The 5,420-nt window shown below is 33.6% G+C and overlaps 1 long non-coding RNA gene across 2 annotated transcripts; it reads right to left on the bottom strand.

Moving 5' to 3' along the window:
* Positions 1 to 955: 955 nt before the first annotated feature.
* LOC113320891 lies at positions 956 to 4,643 on the bottom strand. Of its 2 annotated transcripts, XR_003346336.1 has the most exons (5): positions 4,169 to 4,636; positions 3,778 to 3,906; positions 2,857 to 2,993; positions 1,468 to 2,035; positions 956 to 1,201 (listed from the first exon to the last, which is right to left on the bottom strand). It is a non-coding gene; the product is annotated as an uncharacterized LOC113320891 (long non-coding RNA). The 2 variants fall into 2 exon arrangements; XR_003346335.1 differs by having other exon boundaries at positions 1,468 to 2,993; positions 4,169 to 4,643.
* Positions 4,644 to 5,420: the final 777 nt, after the last annotated feature.

Genomic DNA, 5,420 nt, shown 5'->3' with positions numbered 1-5,420 from the left:
TTTGTAACAAATTAGAAAGCATGTACGATAGCCATGAAGAATTTCCTTAGGCACAATCTTTCCTTATAAAAGTTAATTTGTAACACTATTTCATAATGAATATGGATATGCAACTGGAGAAAGTTTGGAACACCAACATCACTACCTTCTTATATTAAAAATTACTTTCTCTTGCATTTGGTCGTTGCAGCAGTCTTACTTCAAGCTACTCTTTTAAATAATCTATTAAATTCCATGTCTTTTTTAATATAATGTGGAACTGATATTTTTCTCAAATTATACAGGTGAACTGTAACTTATGCTTTTGCAAATAATTTTTTCCGTTTGATCGTTGGCATGTTGATCTCGATAAGAGATTTTCCTAACAACAATCCACTTATACAGATATCGACAATCATTCTCGGTATGGAATGGGCTATCTTAAATAGTTGGTTAGACATAGGTTAAATTTGGCCTCCTATAGTCATCAAGCATTAATGTTTCTTTCAAGGTTATGTACAAAGTGGTGTGCATACATGTATTCTCTTTGATTTCTGAAATAAGTTGGATGTTAATCCTATATTTTTGTATGCATAGGCAAAATTGAAAAAGTGTGTATGGAACCGCGTCATGTTGGATTTTGGGAACATGAACACCAGCATATGCAACATCTTTTATATTCTTTTTCTCTTCGTATACAATTTTTAGAATTTCTGTTCCAAAGTTTTAAAGAACTTTGTAAAGGTATTGGAATATAACGGGTAATAGTCATGTAAAAGTTGTTGTCGTTCAATGTTAATATTTCCATATTTTACAAATATTTACGTAAAATTCCACAATTCTGCTAATTGTTAGAGCTTTACATATTTTTGGTTAATTATTAGTCTAAAATTATGCATTCAAAACAAATTTAAGTATGCTTCAACCGAAAAAACAAATGCAAGTCAAAATAGGTGATTGTTTATTAGAGATCATCATCAGAACAGCGTCTTGACTCTTGAGTAGCGTGTCTAGCGTATGTATGTAAAAAAAGTAAATTCTAATAACACTAGGCAAAAATGACACAATGTAATAACACTGGAATTATATTTAACAGGACATATGTCGAAATACGATGAGAAACAACCATTCGGAAACACCTTTAACAAATTAAATCATGTGCCGTCACGGCGCGGCCGCGTGGGTCATATCCTAGTTTAATATAAGGAGCCATCTTCATTTCCTGCAAAAGAAAAAAATAATAAAGAGATACGGGTTCAGAAGATTTGAATAAAACCACGTATTAAGCAAAGATGAAAGATGATAAAATTAAGCAATATGGAAGATATCAATTGAAAATGCACATGCGACATCGATTTAATTCACACATCCAAACTGGTAACTTGTGTGGCGACTCATGTATAAAGCATCAGTCGATCATAGATAGTTTTAAAGTAAAAATGGAAGATATCGATTGAAAAAAAAACCATTTCGTTCTCATGTAAATACCTTTCCTCCATATAGTTTATTGCTACCAAGTCTGCTTTCGCAAATGAGTATGCAAGATAGGATTCAACCATCTTCAACACGGCCATGGCATCTAGATCAGCTAAATCCCTTTAATGCCTTCATTGCTTTTATCGATCATTGCCAATTAAATTCCCTGACGGGCACATTGTGATGCACTCCACATGAAAGGGAATCAGATTCACTGTCTGCGCCTAGTCAAATGACTCGCACCCTTAACATCCTCATACAAAATTTCCAGTGCTCTTTACCAGTCAAAAAAGCAAACAAAATATTCAATCCCAGGTTGGTGTGCAGAGTGTAGATTACACCATTTTAGAGATCCAACATTTTAAGAAGCCAATATAAAGAACGCCCGTATTCAGATCCACACCGCTTAAGCAGACTAATAGAAAAATAGGCATTACCGACGTAAACATCAACGAAATCATCACAAATAAATCTTCCTTACTACTCTGTTATGCTAATAGGTCATTTGAACTGTTTAAGTAGATGAAAACCAAAAGCAGCAGAACGCTGCAACTTCTTTGTGACTTCTAATTTTTCCTTCCTAAAAAAAAGTATTAAAAAAAATCAAAAAGATTTAAATAAGAACATCCAAATAAAGAAGCTAACCACAACGCGTTTAATCCTTTGCTCAAGGCAGTTTTCTACAAAATGCTTTAGTTTAACAATAATCAGTTTCAGGCACGCTTAAAATTGGAAAAAAAAATGTTTTCCTTTTGTTTTATGCAACTTTAATTAGTTAAAAAGTAGACAAAATGGATAACAAAAATTTAATGTTTGATTGGTCTCTAATTTTATCCATGGATTGTATTTACTGAATTCCAAAAAATGTAACATCACACAATGAAATGTAAATATATTATCTAAACATGTGTATCGATCCTTTAATTCGATAAAGTGGTTCTTCGACAGAGGAGACCGTAAAAGGAAACAGTTTAGGAATGTTGGTCAGCACTAACCGCTCATACACCTTGGAATAAAAACATCACCACCTGAGGACTCTCGATCATTATTAACTATCTTGCATGAGTGGGTACCGATTTTCTACATGAACATCTTGAACGAATCGTACCCTCAAGACCCTTTGAATATACATTATAGTGGTCAATCGGTAGGCCAATTATAAGTGTTGTTGAAATCAATTGGAGAATCAATTCACATGCAATGAAAAATTATAAGATAGTACTGACATGGTAGTCTTGAGACTTCGAAGAGTATACTGGAACATGATAACCTTTGTTGAGGTTCAAGTAGGGGAACATTTAGGGGACCATTTTAAAGGGTAGATATTCATAACACATCAAATTGAATAGCCGGGTATGAATCAATATGGCGCAAATCATGACGTTGTTAATGGTTTCCTACCTTGTATCGTGTTGTTAGTATTATCCTTTTTTATGTTTGAAACATTCAAGGAATAATATTTGCTTATACCTTTCACCTTGCTTTAATTAATCACATTAGGCCAGCTGCGCATGCTGTTTTTACACGGCTATTGGCACCTGGAGAAAAGTTAGGGTGAAAAGGAAGTTCAAATACAAAAAATGAGGCATTAATCCAAATCAGAAGCAATAAACAATCTGCACAACTAAATTTTTTGTTTCTGATGTTTTTTAAAGTAATCTTTGAACCAATGAAGGTAATTCAATGATGTAATTAGACACATCAATGATATAATTGATAGCTCTCCAGTTTCTAGATTGGGATATGACCTCACAGTGCAACAGTGTTAGCACCAAGGAATTCCCAATTTTCTGAAGTGTTTTTATCTCTTTGTTAGGATATAATTCCCTATCCAAATGCTATCTACCAGTTCTATAATAACCCCAACTTATCAGAAATTCAACTAACAATAGAACAGTTCTTCAACTTAAACTATTACCAAGCAATGTTCGAACTTAACAACGAAAAGTCGAAAACCATAAGCAATGACCTTACGATCATCCTCAATATTGGAATTTACAAATCAACTAAAAGAGAAGTTATTATTTGTAGGGCAACTGGGTAACTTTTTCACCACAGCAAGAAGAGCTTTTGCTGTTCTGTCGTGTTATGTAGGGTAAATAACAAAACTCAACATAGAACAAATATGATCAAAGTTGCTCAAATGTAACCTCCAAGTTACCGAACCTTAGGACCTGTAACTGCTATCTTGTTATTATATTTGTTTCATGAACAAAAATCCTTTTGTTAGACTCAAAAACGAAATCACAGATTTTAAAATTTGTAAAAGATAAAAACACTTCAGCAAATTGGGAAATGGTTTATATACTTCAATAATGATACCTTTGCTGTCAGCAATTGCAGCCTTGAAGATTTACCGATTCCATTTCCATTGCTAGCAGCAAAAATAGATTTCTCATCCTAGATCTACAACAATCTTTTACTAATATGTCTTTTCTTGGTCGCATTTTTCTGCAGCCAAATCAAGAAAGAGTTAGACACAAAACATTTTGGCGAATGGTTTTAAATTTTTAATCAAACAATTGATATACATATCAAACCCTTATGTAAGTCAAATCAATTGAAATTCTATTTGACATATTGAAACTGTGACATATAGATCAATCTGAAAGTTGAACCAAAATTACATCAAAGATTTTGGATAAACAACACAATCAAGGAAATCATTCATTAACAGCAATACGCTAAATAAGAAACCTACATAAAAACTTACATGTCTATCACTATTATGAATCTTTATGGGGTTTGGATTGTGGAATTATTCTCGAATGAGAAGCCGAAAGAAGGATTGCAATAGAGTAAAATGTAATAAACCCAGAAACGAAAGTTTTGGAGCAGTGAACCAAGATGATCTGCCTCCCCTCTTTAATAGTACGGGTAATGAGTCTAATGACTTCGTAACTGGTCATTGAATAAGATATTGCGAGCTGGATGTTAATACGATGCTGTTAATGAGGATTTTAATTTTTCCTAACGTCTGGGTAATCGAGACCCTAATTTATGCTTGTGTGATAATGGGCTGTAACGGAAGAGCTGATTAAGTGCAAGATGAAATCTTGAACGTCATATTAGGGATTAAAAAGAGGATCGATTCTTAACCACGATTTATCACTTCCATTTTCGAAGGAATAGGAACCACTGATCACTGTGGAAGTCCCATGCAGAACCGTCGGATGGTGCAAAAATCATTTGTTTTTGTAAGATAGATTCCTAAACCATCCACCAAATTGCGAAAGAAAGCATACTCCGGATTTTCTTAACCGTTTTCCTTATTTTCTTGTTCTTCAATTCACAAATAGTCGTCTTCACATTTTCAGAGAAAGTCCATAGAAACCAAAACTGTCAAGGAAGTAATTCCATATTTTGGCAGTCTCTTTACACTGAATAAACAAGTAGTTGCAATTATGCACTCTCTTTGAGCTTTTGATTATTTGGTCAAAGATGGTAGCGTAATTCAGTCACCTGTTTCAATTTAGATGTATACAGTAGGACGAGTGAGATAAATGTTCATCTGCTGACTGCAAGTTTATGTTCAACATGAGCTATGCCCATTAATAAGTGATCGTATAGTTTAGATACATTCGATCTGGTACACAAAACTAGGGGCGAGCAACCGGTAAAATCTATGGACTTCATTTCGTGTCTGATCCATCATTCGGGGCCCACCCATACCTTGTTCATATGGGGTTGTTAGATTTCTATTCGTGTCCAATTCATTATGGGTGGTGGATGGGTTGGTGTTGTTGATTGTGGGTTTTTGCCAAAGAAAAATCATATACAAAAATATCTTTTTGATCTTGGGTACTAAAAATATTGAATTTTCGTATACTTTTATTCTGCAAAGAATTCTAGGAATACTGAGTTATAACATATGTCTATGCCTGTCTATTTGTATACATAGTCACATTGATCTCAAAAATATATATGTGTATACAGATATATTTACTGAATAATTCAATATTCAC

This window comes from Papaver somniferum, chromosome 11 (assembly GCF_003573695.1).
Source record: "Papaver somniferum cultivar HN1 chromosome 11, ASM357369v1, whole genome shotgun sequence".
NCBI lineage: Eukaryota > Viridiplantae > Streptophyta > Magnoliopsida > Ranunculales > Papaveraceae > Papaver > Papaver somniferum.
The sequence above is the reverse complement of the archived record's forward strand: the minus strand, read 5'-3'. Positions and strand labels throughout refer to the sequence as shown.